Source organism: Chelonia mydas, chromosome 6 (assembly GCF_015237465.2).
Source record: "Chelonia mydas isolate rCheMyd1 chromosome 6, rCheMyd1.pri.v2, whole genome shotgun sequence".
In the NCBI taxonomy this organism is placed as follows: Eukaryota; Metazoa; Chordata; order Testudines; family Cheloniidae; genus Chelonia; species Chelonia mydas.
In genome coordinates this window covers 77,668,353-77,688,654 of record NC_051246.2, presented here as the reverse complement: position 1 = coordinate 77,688,654, position 20,302 = coordinate 77,668,353, and the positions used below count along the sequence as shown (strand labels likewise).

The 20,302-nt window shown below is 39.7% G+C and overlaps 1 long non-coding RNA gene across 1 annotated transcript; it reads left to right on the top strand.

The window, feature by feature from the left end:
• The first annotated feature begins 14,005 nt into the window (after positions 1-14,005).
• On the top strand, positions 14,006-18,941 carry LOC122466169. The gene is made up of 3 exons (XR_006291484.1): positions 14,006-14,139; positions 14,284-14,351; positions 18,886-18,941. It is a non-coding gene; the product is annotated as an uncharacterized LOC122466169 (long non-coding RNA).
• The last annotated feature ends 1,361 nt before the right edge of the window (positions 18,942-20,302 follow it).

Genomic DNA, 20,302 nt, shown 5'->3' with positions numbered 1-20,302 from the left:
GTTTTCCCAATCCATTCAACCCTAGCATCTTACCCTCCAGCTATCCCAACATAGATTTAGAGACAATCCCAAAATGGATTTCAACAAAGATCAAAAGCTTATTATGGGTTGTTGAAGGCAAGGAGTGGGAGCAGGTGGAGGACTTCTCCACACTTTTACAATGTAAAGTGGGTTCAGATTCATTCTGAGAATCTGGCTGAGCTTCAAGCTGGCTCTGTCCATGCTGGCTTTGTCTAAACTGAGTCACACACCCCAAGCTGTTGGAGCTGCCTCCTCTTTCATTCATTCAGAAAGCACCTCTACTAGTGATTTCTAAAGGTCTTTCATGAGTGTTCTTTCTGGCCAAGATATAGTCCATCCTGAAAAGTCAGAAACCAGTCAAAAACCAGTGTGAATAATTTGCAAAGGGCTTCTGGCCAATCTGAGCTTCTACTTGCAAAACCAAACCAAAGTCTTTTCTCCAGACACCCTTGAACTTGGGTTAGAGCATGGATCCTACATACATCAAGTCCATTTCTACTAATAAATTTCCCTTTACTTTAAATGGAGATGGGTTTTTGTTTTGGTTTTTGTTTTTTTGGTTTTTGTTCCTGTATTATTGTTGTCATGCAGTGTTGCTGCTGACATAGTGGCTGATAGCTACTTCTGGGTGGAACTTATGTTTTAGGAGTGGATGAAGTAATTTGAGGCATTGCGGAACCATTGCTGTGAATGGCTGGACAATTACCCTATTTGATATTACCATGGAGCTGTTTTGCAGTAAGTCCGTAAATAACTCATGACATCGCTCTGTCCCATTTTCAGATGGAAGATAAGATGTTATTTCTGCTTCGGTACAAAATCCTTACAGTTGATGTAAGGTGGTGATCTGATTCCTATCTAAGTTACATGCCAGGCAGCATTAACATTATTAGGAGTGCTGTTTATCTAAGCCCTGGATATATTTCCAGTATAATACTATGACTTTTAAGCCATCTCTGTTGACGTGCTAACTTACTGCAAAATAAAGGTTTGACTATACATTTTATATAAGACTGCATGATACAGAATTAAGTTATGTTTACCTTAATTAATAATCATTCTGGTCATATATGTGGTTAGGTTACTACTCCTGCTGGTGACTATGTGGAACAGAGATAAGGAGCCATAGACTTAGAAAATGAATCACTCATTGCTATTCACTATGTGGCAAATACTGTTATTTTTCAATACTGATTCGGTGTTTGAGAAATGTAAAAATTTGGGGTGCATCGCTGTTAGCCTTCACTAAATGCAGTGCAATGTATGGAATTTTTGTGGCACTCCTATTTAAAACCCAAAGAGACAGAGTGCTGGTCTGTACAGTCTCTGTATCAGTAGAAGTATATTAGTTATGGGTGTGGGGGTTTTTTTACCAGTATAATTATAGGAGTACAGCCCCTAGTGTGAACATAGTTTACGTGTTTAAAGGTGCCTTTATACTAATGTAAACTTATTCCCCTTCCCATGCAGAATTAACCTATAGCACTATAGGTACATTTATATGAGTATAACTGTGTCCACACTATGAGGGTTGTACCGCTGTAAGTATACAGGTATAGTTAAAGTGGTACAAATTGTGAGTGTTGAGAAGTCCTAAAAGAGGCTACTTTTGTGGAGTCAGTGAAGGTGTTTTAGTTTGGAAAAGCAACTGAAAAAGAGCATAAAGTGAGAGTAACTCAGATGTATTTCATACCTGCAAACAAAACTCAGTGTACACTCAGATAAATGGATTTCCATGCAATGTTCTTTCCTTCTTCCTTTGTTACGTGTGAGCTCTTTTTTTGAAAGCTTGTGGTAGATCTGCTGCTGGCAGTATGTTATGTTCACCCATTAGTTTATTTTTTAAGACTAAGAAGAGATATTTCTACATTATAAATAATTTATAAACATAAGAACAAAGGGAGGCTGTCAGGGCTGCTGGTACTTTGAGAAAACAAAACATAACAAAAAAAGAGGATGATGAGTTTATGAAGAATGCAATTTTATAAAGAGGGAGGGGGGAACGCAACTACTAATTATTAACATTCATCGGCAGACAGGGACCTGAAAGGATAGGATTAGAGGGATACATTTACATCTGTCTCTCACAAAAAGAAATCTCATTAATGGTTTACTAGACTGTCACAAAACTTCTTCTAATGTTAAACTTGAGGGTCCCTAGCAGGGGAAGATAACTTACTTTTGGCCCATTCAAAAATAAAGTGATTTTTTAAAAAGAGAATAGAATTGACATTTTCAGTAGCAGCTCCAGTGCTAGTGAATCTCTTGAGATGACATGAAGTTTCAAATGTAATTGAAAAAGTTGTGGGTATCACTGAAAGTTTCCGAGCTTTCTGTTTATGCAGCCATGTGTACTTTGAGATGGGATGTTGCTGGCAGAGTAATCATGGTGTGATAGTTTTGCTACTGAGAATCCTTTCGTCATCTGGACATTTCTTTTAATCTATAAAAAGAAAACTCCAGTAGGTTGCTTTGACAATTCGAGATGCTGAGCCACAGTTTCTCCTCTTTTAAAAAAGCAGACATTAAGGTTAAACATAAGTGCACCAAAATAATCTCAGCACCTGTAAAATACGTTAATAGAAAAACTTGGATATACCGTAATGTTTGATCAAAGAGCTAGACCTGTGGAAGTGAAATCCACTCCACAGTTACCTTTGTCATTTTATTTTTCATAACAAATTACTTTATCCTGAATCCACATCACTATAGAAAATTCTGGAACACTGTTTTGTTAGTACCCAAATTGTTAGATACATCCATTCTAGTAAGGTACCAATACCTGCTGCTTGAAGGATCTGAGATATATGTTGCCTGGTTATATATTCTGGAATATCATAATGTGATTTATACAGATGGCTGTATTAATATATGCAATAATGTGCAGGAGAGTGTTTTCAACTTGGAGCATTTTATTACTGATTTTTAAAACTGGCAAGGTGACATTCCAAAGACCTCTTAAGGTACTTAGACTGTTCCCAAGCCAATGCAGGAGCATTCCCTACAGCAGTGGTTTTCCACCTTTTTTCATTTGCGGACCCCTAAAAAATTTCGAATGGAGGTGCAGACCCCATTAAAAATCATAGACATAACCTGTGGTCCGTGGACCACAGGTTGACCACTGCCCTACAGTATCCAAGCAAAAACCAACTGCAAACCTTTCAAGGTTTAGCCATTACTATTTTCATTTATTTTCATAGTTAGTGCATTTCATTTCTTATCAGGTTTTGTGTGGGATTCAAATGAGCCCTAGAACAGTGGTGTCTAGTTTGCACTGATTTATTTTTTTTAAGATGGACTGTAGTACATGGTCAGTTTTCAGAAATATTAGTGATTACGTTTTTGGGTGTTTTTGGGTATCCAGCTTCAGACACCTAGAGGGGCCTGATTTTCAGAGGGTGATAGCTCCACATCACTGAAAATCTGGCTTTTTAAGGAATCTCAACTTGGGCACCCAAAAGCTGAAGGATCCAAAATCTTTAAAATGTAGGCCCATATGTCTGAGCATGTTGCACCATTATATATGCAATCCTTGGCTCTTTTGAAAGGCACACATTCCTCACCACCCTCCTACACTCCTCCCTCTGTTCTTCCCCATTTAGGACTATACACATACTAAGTTTTGAATAATAATCTGGATTTCAGGTAATCTGAATGAGAAAATTCTTTTATGCAAATCACTGGCATCATTTCAGCAGAATTCGGGGGGGCGGGAAGTTACGTCAGCATCCCTGCTTCTCTCTCCCCGCTTCCACCTCCCCACTGAGGTTGCAGCTGCTCATGGTGGGTTAGTGGGCTCATCCCATCCTGGAGGGAGGTGGGAAGGTGGCACTGTCAGCCCTATGCTGGAGAAAGAGAAGGGCGATGGATTGGTGGGGTATCTCACTGATGGCTGGTCTGGGGAGCGGGGGGCAGCAGTGACAACAAACCAATCAAGATTCCGAGCCCAGCCTGCCTCACAGCAGCCCCCGCAAGCCCAGTAGAGACACTGCAGCACCAGCTGGTGAGGTGCTATGAAAAGTCTGGGGGATGGAGGGAACCACGGTCGGGAGGGAGGGGTGTCCCCCCCACACCATTGCAAATACCTCCCCTGATTGTGGAAAGATGAAGTGGTCATAGTTTGAGTCTAGTCCATAGGACCCAGTTAAGTACATATACTCTGTGTGGCACACAAAAAGACATTGGCACTGAGAGACTATACATAAAGGATGGTTCATAAGACTGGAGGGAGGTGGGAAGGTGGCATGTCAGCCCTAGTAATAAGCAGTAATAAGATCTTTTATCCTTCACCTAGTTGTTCCTCCATCATTATCTGACAATTTCCTTCATCCAGAACTTCTTTTGCTGAACTATGCAGCTATGTAATCTAACTGAGCCACAAAGACAATGTAGAAACTTCCCGCTGTAAGCTCTGGAAATATCTTAATGCAATCCTGACTGACTTTTCTAAATAAAACAAGATCCAAAAAACAGTGTCCAGCAGACAAACCGGGGGGTCCAGCAAATAACAGGTAAAGATTGCTGAGAAACATAGACATGTAGCTGTGAAACATGATCATTCCCCTATTCTCCTTTTGGTCATGTATCCTCCTAGCCTCTCTTCTTTACCTGTCATGTCTTTTTGTGATTCTCCACATTTTAGGAGAGAAAAACTCAAGCGCTGGATTTAGTACTTTTAAAACGATAGTATTCTATTCTTCCCACCAACATTCCCTTCAAGGTCTCAATCAACTGCTCTGCCCTGCATTCCTTATCAGCATACACTACATTTTTCTCTAGCTCTACAGTAAGGAATATAAAAATATACACAATGACTTAATATGGATTAAACCACTTTAGACAAGATCCCAGTCTCCTAAGGTGTGCTACCCTGAAACTGAATAGATGAGGGGAAAGGATACACAAGCAGAAATTCTCTGTTCTAGTAATATGTCTCCTCATAATTGGGGGTTTCAGCTAAATACCAAATATTTTAACCAATCCAAATACCAATATGGGCAGTGCAAGACACTCTTGCACAAAGTTAATATTTTCATTATAAAATTTATTTTACATCAAATAACTGCACTTTATATTAACTCATTTGTATTTTAAAGCTATTTATCATCAGATTTTTCTTCAGTAGAACTGCTCAGTATCTTGCAGAATCTAGTCCATAACCACTCTGGGCCTAATGTTAACCTCACTGACACCAATGTATATCAGGAGTACTTCCATGAAAATTAATGGAGCTACACCACTGTAGAAAAACCACTGTAATTAAGGCTATGGATTCACTACGGCTTCAGTCGAGAGCTTCTCCCATCAACATAATTGCACGCAGGAGCTGGAGGAATTAAGCCAATGGGAGAGCTCTTTCCTGTCAACTTAGAGCAGCTACATAGAGAGCTTACAGCAGTGCAGCTGCGCCACTGTAAACTCTCTAATGTAGCCATAGCTTAAGATCAAAATCAGAACTAACAAGCGGAGCTCAATAATGAGTGGTGAGTATTTTCCACACTCACGTCTCCATATCAGTGGAAATGCAGTTAGATAAAAGCTGCATTTTCAAAGAGCCACTTAAGAAGCAAGTGTTCTGTATGGGAATACAAGGTATGCATACATGGCAATGTAAGCCCAAGGTCAGTAGAATTTGAGCTAGCAAACCCTCGGTTTGTTAACCTAGGGCTTCAGTGTCTACACTCATTTGTAACCCCAGGTGGTTAGAAATTGTTGAACTCTGGGGCTCCAGTGTCTACACTGCAGTATGTGGTCCTAAGTCCAGCCACCCATATCCCAGACTTTGTAGTGCCCTCCCAAAATGTGGGCCCCTCTAGCCCTTTGTTTGTGGTGCTGTGTGGGAAAACTTGACTGTCCAGAGGACAAAGAAAGTTGGCTCATAGGATTATGGAATACTTTCAGTGGACTACCAGAGCGCAAGTCTAGTGGTGCTGCATCGACACTGCAAAGCAATAGGGCTTGAATCCTGAGTCTCAGCTTGAGTCATGCTTGGACCCTCCAACCCCGTGGGATCCTTGGGCCCTGGGGCAGCGCAATTTGTGTGTAGATGGAAGGGGGGTTAGACTTGAGACTGAGTTTGAACCCTGGGTTTACACTGCAGTGTAGATATACCCACAGCCATTTGTTACCGGGATTGAGGCACTGAATGCCATCCTGGCACTGTGAGATTTTACAGATTTTACAGAGTCTAACTGGTGAAGTCTAGGTGTTAACCTTTTATTGTGGTGAGGTAAAGCAGTAGGTGACCTTAAACTCTTTGACAAATGTTAGATTAATAAGAAGAAAGATGACGTTACCCTTGAGAAACAAAATCCCAAAAGAAGAGAAAAGGAAAGATTGTTATTATTGCAATGTCCGTTGTTAAAGCTCCTTTTTGCATTTGGATGGTGTATAAGCATGTTCTATAATGTTTGGTTTTTTTTCCCCTCCTTCAGGACGCTGTCATATTGCAGCATGATTTTCCCTTAAAAGAATTGATACACTTGTTTGTCTGAAAAAGCCCATTGTCTGGGGACAGATTCTACATTGCTGTGTAGTCTGGCATAAAGTAGGAGACGTTTCTGAAACCTTCCTGAAAAGTAATCCATGTACAGCTAGATTTGATTATGTTTTGGCCTCTATACTAAGACCTTCAAGTGCCCTCTTTTGGCATAATAATAGAAGTACAAGCCTGCTTTCTTTGTTTAAAAAACTTTTGAAAATCACTGGGTTGCAATCAACAAATCTCTTAATTTATGAGAATCCTATCATGAGTATTACATAAATGGAATTTGCCTCTAGTACAAGCACTTTGTTTCGTATGAAGACTCATTATAAGACATACTTCATCATTTATCTCTCATATTCCGTCAAATCATGCTTTTCCATTCCTTGTACTCTCAGATTCAGTATTGGATTTTAATTGTGGTGGTCCAAGAAATATATATGCCTAAAGTCAACATGCTGGCATGAAAGCAGATTTATAATTCACAGAAAGCTACAAGCTGAATTTAAATATATGGATGCATAGTACTATCTATACCCCCTGCCTGGCTTGGGGATTCACTCTACAATGTGAGTCTTTTCTACTTCCAATTACCGTGTTACTATGAAGGACCAAAATCTCTTCTTTTGAGGATCTTCACATGAAAATGGGAGATTTTGACTGATGTCCATTGAGAACATTTTCTATGCACTTATCCCTTGTTTTCTGAGCATCTGGCATTGATAGATCTGATTGTAGGTGGTATTTCTGTCTCCGTGTATCTGGCTCCCTATGTAAGGGGACTGCTGCCCCCTTACTAACATTCAGGGGGGGTGTTTTAGTTGCTAGCTCCCAGTACTAAAAAGGGGGAAGGGTCGATGGGGAATCAGGACCCTGAGACTGACAGACCCCAGGAACATCAAAATAGAGATTAACCAGTAAATTCTTTACTTTTATTAGACGATAGTCCTGCTCAGGCCATTCTCAGTTTGTCCTAGGGTGTATCAGTCAAAGGCCTTTATGATCAAATGGGTAAAAGAACAAGGCTTTAACAGAAGATTAATATGGCTCATGCTATTTGTTTACAGCTCTCACTAATAAAAGGAATGGCCATTGTATCGGTTTTTTGGTGTTGATGTTATCTCTGAAAGGAAGTGCGGCAATTATAACTATAACTAATAGAGTATGAATGACTATAACATTTCCAAATGTCAGTAATAACGCATGCAGACTGAGGGCAATGGGCCACATTGTTGCATCAATTTTTAATCAGAACTCTTCAGTTAACTTTTAAGCAGAACTCTACATTGATTTAACAGTACAATATGACCCAATAATTGGACTTGATCCACATATTTAGAGCACAGTGAAACTCACGTGGCTGGTAACATAAGTAAAGGAGGCTGCTTTCAAGCTTTCTCCATCACTTATGTCACAGTAAAAAGCAGAAATACAAAAACTGCAGATTTGATGGTAGACTTAGGACCCAATTGTATATACATTTCCTAAATATGGGATGCAATATATTATTCATGATGTGGTGATGGATCAGATGTATGACAAGTCAACACATACTTTTTTCAAGCAGTTAAGAGATGGGGAAATAATTTGTAATAGGCACAAACCACTGTTGGGAAACCAAGTAATATCCTCGCCCAGTATTGAGCCCATTTTTTCCTCTTTCTATACTGTCAGAATGCATGTGTTAGGTTTCTTAAACAAAAACCTGATTTTCTATATACAATGGTCATGTATAAAATCATTTCAATAGCCTTTACAACCAATTAAAGTTACTGCAGCATTCAGTACTCTTTATACTAATGATAGAAAGAAGGAATACTACGAATATCACAGCAATGATATCTAATTGTAAAGGCAAAACTGGAAAATATTAAGTGTGACCATCCTATAGACAAGAGCAGGAATGTGGGAGCAAAAAGGGAGTGGAAATCATAACACAATCAGGTATATGAAGAAGAATTAGGTACCAACCAGACATATAATGCATGTGCTTGAAGTAATCCAATGATCAGAATATAATCCAATTGAGAAGATAAGGTGCAGCCTTGATAGGGAAGGGAAAGAATCTACAAACATCTATCTAGAACTTTAGTGGCCCTGGATATGAACACATTGTTGCCTTAAAAAAGGGTCCCTAGCAGGGCAGAAGTTAGTGATTGAAAGATCTATTAGACCAGTTTCATTGCCCTTGGGAGCTGGGCTGCATAATGAATAGTTCAACCTGCTCTTACTAGAAGTATTGAAAAGTCCACCTGGAGGATGATTGCAGTGTAATCCACCTGCAACCCCTGCTCCAACAGTGGCCTGAGTCTAGCAAGCGCAGCCTAGAAAATGAATGGAGTTGATTAGATGGGAAGGATTGTTTTAGCAGAGTAACAGTCACTTACTTCCAATGGTGGTTCAAGGATGGCAAGCCTGTAGCATATGTACAAAAACATCACTTGAATTTGGCAACTGAGACTAGGATTTAACTAGAGCTGGAATTTTTCTAATTTGTAGGGTGTACAATATGCCATAATATGAGTAAGATATTAAAGGCAAAATTCTGAACTCAAGGGTGATGTGCAAGGTGTAAATGAGGGCAAAATATGGCCCTAAATATTATAATCAGTGTCTGTCATTAATTGAAAAATAGTTTAATAAGCATCTCCCCATTGTAAGACTTTCTACTCAATCAGGTCAAGTTTCACTGTCCGTCTCAATTTATTCATTCCAAAGTGCTGTGTCATTGTGAAGAAAGCTATTTACAGGAATTTACACTTTGTCAACACAGACTCTGATATAGATTCATAGATTCCAAGGCCAGAAGGGACCATTGTGTTCATTTAGTCTAACACAGGGCATAGAACTCACCCAAAATAATTCCTAGAGCAGATCTTTTAGAAAAAGCATCCAATCGTGATTTTAACGTTTTTAGTGATAGAGAATCCACCACAATCCTTAGTAATTGTTCCAATGGTTGATTACCCTCACTGTTAAAAATGTATGCCTATTGCAGTCTGAATTTGTCTAGCTTCAACTTCCAGCCTTTGGATTGTGTTGCATCTTTCTCTGCTAGATTGAAGAGCCCATTATTAAATATTTGTTCATCATGTCGATAATTATAGGCTGTAATCAAGTCGCCCCTTAACTTCTCTGTGTTTAACTAAATATATTGTGTTCTTTGTGTGTCTCAAAATAGGGCATATTTTCTAATCCTTTAATCATTCTGTTGGCTCTGCTCTGAACCCTCTCCAATATATCAACACCCGCTCTTGATGGCATGTAACAAGTTTTACAAGTCTCTGGTGAATAGGCCATGGCTTGTAATATGAAACAGAGCTGTATTGAGGGAATAAAACACTTGTTTTCAGACTTCAAATGTGATAAAATTCTTGACCAGTTATGAGACCAGTCACTGTCAGAGTCCTAAGTCTACCAGTCCCTAGATAGTTTTCTGTAAATCTTCAGTAAGTTTTTGATACAAGGAAGCATGATGATTTAAAACCAGATCTTTCTTCCTTTGTAGTCAGCGACAAAATTCATATTTACTTCAGTGAGAGCAAGATCAGACCTTTAGTTTTATCCATATTGGTTCTTTGAAAGCAACTGAGCCCTTATTTCTTGTTTTCTGGAGTCACTGCGTAAGGGTATTGGGAACCCCAAGCATTTAAAAAAAAATCAAAAACATGAATCCGCCCATCAGAAATCATGAGATTGACTTAAGGATTAGATTTAAAAAATAGTACATGGATGGGTGTTACTTTTGTCTTCTGATTTTGGAGCCTTAACCGTTTACCTTTTCAAGCTGTTTCTGCAACCATGAAAACGAGAAACATCCTTTCTTTTATGTGTTAATGAAAGCTGAGAATCTCGTTTAATCAGCTGAGTCCAGGAGTTAAAGCTTTAAGAAAAACACTCAGGTGAAATCCTAATCCCATTGAATTCAATGCCACTGACTTCAGAGTAGCCAGGATTTCACCCCAGACATCATGAGACTTGTGATAATGTCACAAGAGTTGGCAACATTGATTGCAAGCTGATTTTTTTTTGAGTGGTTATGAAAACAGCAACATTCTTCCAAGATCTCACTTTCGTAGCTTGTATCATTTTGAATAAGCCTGTTATGAGACAAGACTCCTATGTTTCATCAAGGAGTATCAGATGTGAAACAGCATGAAGGTATTTAAGAAGCCAACTCAAAGAGTTCCTCCTACACAAGCATTCAGGTCTTGAGCAGTCCAGGCAAACAACACACGTTACAACAAAGCTTAAACTTGTTCTTCATAATAATTTTAAAAACAATACTAGCTGCCTATTTAATTTTAAAACAGCAGAAAATATCCACCTCCCTTTCCATCTCTTATAAGGAGTCTTGAAATTTAAATCTCCTCAGTGTGATTGATATGCTTGCTTTGATCTGCTTAGCCCTTGGAAGTCCAGGGGCTCCGGGCTGCTGGTTCCGTGCTGCCCGGGGTCCCTACGGAGAGCTCTGGCCGCCATTAGGAAATTTTTTTCCTGAGAACCCCCTGTAACATTTCGTGAATCCCCAAGGGTTCACGAACCCCAGTTTGGGAACCACTGGCCTAAAGGAAAAAATAGGGCAAAGAAAAATATTCACCTGATGCTGAGATAATTTAGCAAAAGATCTTTCTGGGTCTATGTCTTTATTGGCTTTAACCTTTGCTTTCTTAATACATTTATTTTATTTTATTTTTGGAGGGTAGGGATAAGATTCAAAGGTTGCAATGGCCATTAAATAGAGGATATATAGTAAAAATAATTTAAAAGTTAACCAAAAAAGGAACCAATACACTTCACTCTGTATCAATGTCAAAACAATAACCTAGCGTGGTTATTAAGGGAGGATATGGTACTTATGCAAAGGCTGACTTTGAGATGAAGAGAAATGCAGCATTATTTTTAGAAATGTGTGAACCTTTAATTACAAACTTGAGACCACTAGGACTTAGACTAGTTTGTGGCTTGCACATAGGAAAATGTGACAGAAAAAATTGTGCCAAATTTTGTGGGGTCTGTGAATCTGTCTTCAAAATAAGAAACAAAACTTTTTGCTGTATCTGGACAAGCATGAAGTTCTAGAGACTGTATTTCACTGGGTGACTTGCATGTATATAAGTTACATTTAGATCTTAGTTAACAATTCTGTAGAAGATGTATGAACAAGAATAGAATCTAACTCATTTGTCTTAGCTATGTTAGTTCTGCAAGGCCTATATGAGTAAAAAGGAGTAAAAGTTTATTTTTGTCACTTGCCTTACAAGTTATACTTCTGAATATGTACAGAGAACAGATCTGTTGAGTAAGAACATGCAATTTTTATAAGTCACTCTTTTTTAACCATAACTACACTGTAAGCTATAATGTTACTTAAGAGGCTGCACTTTATGTGAGAAGCATTGAAGAACTTGAGAAGTTCACAATGACAGAGTGACATCTGATTTAAAGCCAAGTTTTCGTTAAGTCAACTGCTGCTTAATCTTGTTTATAGAGACGGTCCTCTGATCCCCTTGGAATCTCAAGAAAGAGAACATTATCCAGAGTCTTAAGTCACTTTGCAATGAGTAAACTCAAAGGAATTACATCATGATGCTTGGCAAATCCTATGACCTTAACTGTTTCATTGCCTAAGAACATCTGATTTTTCATCCAGGGAAAGGGATGAAAGTGCATCCTGCCATCATCCACAAAAACTAGTATGAAATACCACTTGATTTATGAACCTAGATATACACAGAGTTATAGCACAAGATAGGTGGCCGGTGAGAGCCTTCCTAAAAAAAAATACATTTTTTTGAGAAATAGTCAATGCACTGATGCTCTGATGATGATTTTGTAGTAAAACATCCTTCCCTGAGGCAAGTGAACAAGAAACACTGTTGTACATCAAATGTCCTATGGTATGAAACTACAGAGATCAGTTATGCTATTGCTGGGTTTTTCCATTGACAAAGATATATACCATTGAAACTTTGTGACGTTTGGCTAATTGTGTTCAAATTGAGGTCTAATCTACAAATAGCAGAGGGTAGCAAACCATTGAATCATGTTGGTTTATATCTTCATTTAAATTGGAGTAGTGCTATAAAAACTGTGAAAGTAGCTTCTCCCCTCTCCCCCCCCCCCAACCTCCTCAACAAGACTAAAAGTAAGATTTAAGATTTTGTCAGGGATTTGGTATTCCACCACACATCACTGAAAATATAAAGAGCTACACAATAGAACTGAGCAAATAATTCACAGTACACAATTTACCTGAACAAGTTAGCCTTTCTTTCTGTTGAGGGGTTATCCCAGATAAAATCAGATTTCCTCAGATTTATTCACTAATCAATAGTATTTAACAGATTTTGTTTTTGAAATTTGTTTACCTCTTTGGTTTAATTGCAAACCATATTCTGCAAGCCTTCGCTACTGTGCATTCATGTTGTGTTGCTGAGCTGTGATTGACTGGGTTTGTTGCCTTACTGAATGACTGAGGGCAAGTCCACAGTACGGCGCTACATCAGTGCAGCTGCGTCACTGTAGTGCGTCTGGTGAAGATGTGCTACGTCAGTGTGAGAGCGCTCTCCCACCGGCATAATTACTCCACCGCTGCAAGTGGACACTGCTTTAAGTTGATTGAACTTATGTCACTCCATTGGCAACAAGGGAACACAAAAGGGGCACAAACTTAGCCAAAACAAATTCATTTTACAAATATGAATGACCATTGGCGGAAACTGTATTTAACTAGATTTAACTTATTTGTACTAGGGAAGCCATTCATGGAAATATTGCTCCAGAAGTTCAATGCCATTTCTTCTGTAATTCCTTTCACAGAAGCACTGTGTGAGGAGAGGTGAAGATTAGGGGAGGTGTTGCTATCTTACAATTTTTTTGCATGTAACATGATTTTGGAGCTTGCTGCAAGCAGTTGCACACTGGTGCCAAAGTGATTTTGGTAGGGAGGGAAGGAAGGAAGGAGGGACTTGCCCACCCGATGGCCTGTAGCTTAGGGAAAGGTATGCGAAACAACAGGACCAGAGACTCAGACTACGTACACACTGCAGCTTAAATCGGTATAATTTATGTCATTCAGGGTGTGAATATGCCTCTCCTGTGAGAGATGTAAGTTGCACCGACTTTAGCACCGGTGTAGACAGCGTTATGTCGGCAGGAGAGCTTCTCCTATCAGCTTAGAGCATCTGCACAGGCTACCACTGCTCGTAGGGGCTGGAGTAATTAAGTTGAAGGGAGCTGTCTCCTGTCGGCTTAGTGTTTGCACTCGCAGCGCTACAGCGGCACGACTGCATTGGTGCAGCTGTTCTACTGTACTCTCGGTAGTGTAGCTATAGCCTGAGTTTAGCCCTAGATTTTTCTGACTGCTATACTCTCTTCACTGTTATTGCTACCTTTGCTAGCTAGCTCAGGTAGGCTAGTCCAAACATAGCATTTCCTGTGTAGGTTACACGAGTAAAACACTTTCACGGTGTGTATTTTGTCTCCTTGTATGGGCTAGTTCACACAGAGGATAACATCATGCTTTCCCCCTACAAACTACTCCGTAGTGGAAATGGAAAAGATCTGTGCTATGGATATGAAGTTTGGGACTCAGAACTCTGCTAGTGATCGTTGCAGGGGTGAAAAATAATGTACGTATATGTATAGAAGTTAGTATAAGGACCTTTGAGTTATTGTTGGCATGATTTTATATTGTAAAACATTGTATTTTGATGATGTATTAATGTTGAATTTTTAGTATTTATATTTTGATTAATGCATGCTGCCTCTTCAAGAACAGCCTCTGGGAGATTTTGCCTGTGTTGCCAGAGTGGATGATCCTGCCTGTGTGAGCTCCAAAAAGGTCAGAACATGATTAAATACACTTACCATTCCAGAATGCAAGCGTTGCTCTCAAAGGTGTAACGTTAACATTTCTGGAGCCTGGATGTTGCAGGGTGTTGCTAACATGCTGTAGAGCCTTTCACCTCAAGATTGGATGTTTTTCTAAAGATATACTCTAGGTATTATTTGGGGGAAGTCCTATGACCTGTGTTGTACAGGAGGTCAGACTAGATGGTTACAATAGTCCCTTCTGAATTTCTGAAAACCTGGAAATACCAGTTTGACTTTCTGTTGTTATTGTTCCCATTGAATGGATGCTTGGTGGCCCCTACATGAAATGAGTTTGGCAAGTCTGAGTTCCACTTCTGACATCACAAATTCACCACTGTGTTGGACACTAGTTTGTAAGCTCTTCAAGGTAGAGACAGTTTCTTACTATGTATGGTGCCTAGCACAATGGGCCCCTGATATTGGTTGGGGTCCCCTCATCAAAGCTCCTGCAACAAGAGTCAACATCATCTTACTTGCTATTAATTTGTGAGAGTTGGCTACACTGCAGTTGTCATACACACATTGGGGGTGGGCCAGGCAAGGGCTAAAATCACCCCCCAAAACATAATGTAGTCTCTGTTTTTAAAACATCTTGTGATTTTTAGTAGAGCTCATCAGGAATTTTTTGACAAAACCCTTTCTTCAGAAAATGCATTTGTTGAAACCTTTGATGGAAACCTTCCAGTTTCAAGGACAGTTTCTCCAGGCCAGGGTATGTGTGTGAGAAAGAGATCCATGACTAGCCTGCAGGTTAGGGCACTCCCCTGGAATATGGGCAGCCCAGGTTCAAGCAAGTTCCTCCTGTGCCCAATTCATCCAAACCATTTTAGCTACATTGCAGCATCTGATTTTCAGTGACATCCTTAATGTTTGAGAGACCAGGTGGGTGAGGTAATATCTTTTTTTGCCTGATTTCTTATACCTTCTTATAAAAGCTATTACCTCACCCACCTTGTCTCTTTAATATCCTGGGACCGACACATCTAGAACTACACTGCAACCTTAATGTTCAGCATTCCTTTCTTTAGTTGCATTGACTAAGGAACAATGAGGTCATGTAACTTGCTCAAATAAATCCGCTTCTCAGCCTGTACTTGAACCATAAGGCCTCATGATTCCCAGTGGTGGTGGTAGTTATTATAGCTATTAGTTTAGCACTGACAAAGTGCTTGGACATAACCAGAGTCCCTGTCCTGAAGAGTTTACAGTCTAACACCCCAGGCCTGCAATTAGCTCCATGCAGGTGCACAGGCAGATCCTATTAATATCAGTAAGGTTCCAGAGGAGCGCAGGAATCTGATTGTAAGACCACGGCCTAAAAGACAGGAAGCAGTGGGAATCTAGAGGAAGGAAAAACATATGGTAAGTACATGTTTATTATTGCTAGGAGAAATGCCTATATAATATGCTGGGTAACATTGAGAAAATGTTCTAATACCATTCAGGCTAGTTCCAAGAGCAAGGCTGATAATTATTAGGAAAAACGTAAGACTAAGACTTGTGTTGTGCCTCTTTCTTTTGTAGCATTTTAACTCAGGGCTTGGGAGGCAGGTATTAAAGTTAACATTTAAATATTAACCTTTATTCAGTATTTTTAAAGAAAACATCAATAAATAAAACACAGAACCCAGGACAATATTGTTGTTTAGATAATATCAATGTTCCTCTGACTTAGGTCACAGCATGATTGAATTATATATATAAAATAAGCAGACCATTAATTAGCCAGCATGTAATAGTCCACAAGGCTCTGGTAATAGATGGGACTTCTGGGAGCCTTTCAGATTGCAGTGATTGATTTTGTCACAGAGCCAAAAAGTGAGTAGAGGCTCTAATTTTTTTGCTCCTCCAGAAATATACCTGATAAATTTGGCAGTGGCTTTTCTTTTCATACCCTCTGTTCAAATCATCCCATAATTACTCTGGCATCAAGATCAGGCAACTTGGCTAGCTCTGAGAGATATCAGATGTTTTTCTCATGCTTGCTGAACCTCTCTTAGACAAATTTTGCATTGTTTTTTGTGTCAGTTTTATCGTGGAACATCATGCTGCCATCTGGAAAGAAAAACAACATGGTACAGGAGCAGCTGGTGAATGAGAATGGCCAAATAAACATTGGCAGTCACTCTGCCATTAGGTGAGATGAGAGGGCCAAGGCTGAGCCACAAGAGACTGCTCCAAACTGCTGCCACTATCCTTCACTGTCCCTTTTCCTTTTATCTCCACTTGAAAACACAGTTAGCAGTCATTTTAGAGAAGGGAAACCTAGCTCTCAGATGTTGGACATGGTCTTCTGAAACCTGGAAAAAAGGAGATATCCAGAGTTGCAAAGCATCTAAAAATATCCTGTCAATGTTTGGACGCTTTTGTGTTTTCTTGGAAAATAAGAATACTTGGCATTTCTATAATGACTCCTGTCATAGGCTCTCAAAGCAGTTCATATATTAACATAAATTAATTATTGAAACATTTTGCAGCAGGCAAGTAATTATAATCCCCTTTTTGTGGACAGGGAAACTGAGATATGGAGAGGTTAACACCTGACTTGCTCAGGGTCAGACAGGAAGTCTGTGGCAGAACCGGGAATAAGTCCTATATCTCCTGACTCCCAGTCCTCCATCTCAACCACACAATCAGACTTTCTCTCGCAGACTTGTAGCTGGCTCAAAAGTCTAGGGGAAGGACAAGGTGCAGAGTTAAGTTCAAGTCTCCTCCTAGAGAATAAAGAAGTGCAAAGGTTGCATGTCTTATTTATTTGCTTGAGAGCTTTTGTTACTTTCTAGTGACCCCTCACTGACAGACACATAGAGTGGTGTTGATAAGATTCAGAGGGACTACATCCAGTCATCTTCTATAGGAGGGAATGCCTTTGCAGCATGGAGGCTTCATAGGTGGAGCAGGAAGATTGTCTGCTATTAGAATATGCTTGCTTGCATTTTCAGTTTGGAGCAGACAAGAAATGCTTAGCTTGCATTTGCAGTCCCTTTTGGTGTCACTCAAGCTGGGTATATTTTCTTTCTCAGAACCACTGCAGCACTTGTGAAGAGACACCTCCTAATTTTGGCATGCTTTATTTGAAATAAAAATCCAGTCTCTTTTTAAAAATATTTTCTTGTAATAATTATAATATATAGCCAAATTAGGACTTGAAATTCTAGTGTGGCAGGCAGAAGTGGGCTAGGAAGGTATTAAAACTAAGGATGAAGGAACCATGATACTCTAGGTTGCTGGATAAAATGTAGCATATTTTGGCCAAATCTAGCTTTGGTACTGAGTGACCAAAAATCTTTACCATCTGTTTTGTGGTTTACAGGGAATGAGTTTGGCGATCTCAGTTGAGTTCCCAGTGAATAGCAGGTGTCCTCATCACAAAACCACATATGGTACTAACTGGGACTCTTATCAGTCCTAGCAGAAAAGCCAAAGACTGAGGTCATGAAGACAGAATACCTCTTACTTGTAGAGAACCTCAAAGATAAAGCAATGTTTCTAAAATAGCTGTTCTGGTATAATAAAAACCAACTCAAAACTCATGCTTGATCTTCTAGGATAAATGTATATTTTCTAAAAATTCATACCAGCATCTGGTACAAGCAATGGAAACAATAAAATGTTGTGAAAACATTTATTTTTGTGCTATTTCCAGTGCAGACAGAACTTGAGATGTACTGGAAATCTATTTGGAAATACTTCTCTCCTGAATTTTCAACCACCTTCTCTAGATTTAGAAAAGTTCAGATACGCATCTAAACTTTTTGATTCTTGACCAAACCTGAGGTTTGCTCATCACCACAGAAATAAGAGTGAGGGTCAATCCTTTCCAAAATCACTGGATTTTGCTTTGTTCAATATTTGTAGTGAAACTGAGTGATCTTAGCAGCCACGATTCATAGATTATAAGGCTAAAAGGGAACCATTGTGATCATCTGCTTTGGCCTCCTGCACAACACAGGCCATAGAATTTCAGATTAGCTGTACAGATAGGGAACAGAACTAGAACAACGAAGCACACCTCCCTATGCTACCCTGGCCCCTGCACCACAATACAGTATATCACTGCTGTCTTTTGTTAGGCTTTTGCATGAGCAGGAGACCGTTTTAGGTTATAGTCAGAACTCCATAGGCACTCCAAGGGGGTGGTTGTGAAAAGTATTTAAAGAACCAGTGCTTCCCCTGCACCCACCATTCCTGATCATCACTGCTCACTTCGGGGGCTGTGCTGACCCCTTATGTGCATGTCAGTGGAGAGATGATTGCAGCAGCAGCTTTCCCCATCGGTGGACTTACCACTGCTAGAATTCATGAAGTTAGGCAGAAGCCAGCAACATCCCAAGTTGAATATGACCCAATGTGTATTGAGTTCATGAAATGTCTTAACAGTAGCATTTAAAAATGTGGGGAAATCAGTAGTGGGCACTGTAATGCAGGTGATCTATGAGAGGAAATTTTAGTTTGAATTAAAATGCTGGTCGAGGGTTGAGTGTAACTTATGTATTTTTCAGCTGGAAAACCGCCAAAGACAGTTGCAGGAATTCAGGGAGGAAGTAACAAAAGCATGAATGAGTCACTCAGTCTTCATGTGAGAGGTAGTATAACCTTGCAATGTTCCTGAGGTGATACAACACCTGCCAAGTGACAGAGCTAATATGATCATTAAAAGATGAATTGGAGTCTGTGATCCCTCTGAGGTGCTTCACCCGAAGAGATAGACCTGCAGCTTCATGTCACTTATCTGGATTGATGAAGGGAATAGTTTATCTCAGTGTCATGAAGGAGCTACTGGTAGCAGCTCTATCTTACCACTAGTAAGACTCAGGCAGTTCTGAGAGACCTGGGAAATATTATTTGACCTGTGTGAAGGACTCTGTCAGGATTAGAATTTCACAGGATATTAGGCAGGGAGAGGGATGGAGAGAATAGCTGTAGTAAATAACAATAGGTTTTTAAATGTGCAAAATATTTCACCCCAAGGATGCCTTCTATTTGGACAATGTACTTTGTTAGAGGACCCCAAATGGCATTACAGGAAACCTATGAGAGTTAAAATAGAACAGGGACATGAGTAACAAATTGGGAGAATGTCAGAGTCCTGAGTACAGAATTTGTCTCCATATGCTGAGATGAAACAGGTCACTATCAAGTGCCCTTTCCACTAGTAGGAAGAAAGGATGGCACCCATTTTAGCAATCACATTACAGCTGAAAGAGAAGAAGGTGAATGGGAAGCAGGAGAAAGACCTAGAGAAAGAAAAGTAGGAAATTAGGGATGTAAGAGAAGACTGGAAGGAACAGAAACTAATTGAGATGGTGAAAGTTGGCAAAATAAAAACTGCACTGAATCTAAGCTCTGAAGCTCTTTTCAAGTAATTGTAGGATTTGGCCTTTCTTTGTGAATATTTTACAGTCCTTACACAGTCACTTCTTCTATCAACCTGCCCCAAACCTACATTAATAAAATGTGTTTGTTTTAAAAACCTACCCCAACCAGCATTTTTACCCCACGACGGGGTTAACAAAGTCTATGAAGAGTCTATCAAGTCCACTAAGGATTTCAGGATTACTTTTGATTTGACACGGGAGGCATTTAGATGCTAGGGGATTGGGTGGCAGTGTAAAACTTTAGTATCAGAGTGTTGTTTAATCATTCTTCTGTGTTCAGCACCACCTACACCCTACTTTAGTAAGGCACTTCAGCATACGACTGCAGTGCAATCCAAGGTGTGACTGCAACTCATGTAGGCACACCCACACCAGCTTTAGTTTAGCTAGCCCAAAGATGCTGCTGCACTGACTACAGCATGAGTGGTACAAGCCCAGCCATAACCCTGGGTAGGTGCATGTGTTGCTAGCCCATACCAGAGTCTGTGCCACTGTGTCCTCATTGCACGCTAACTAGATTAAAGTTAGTGCAGTTTTGCCT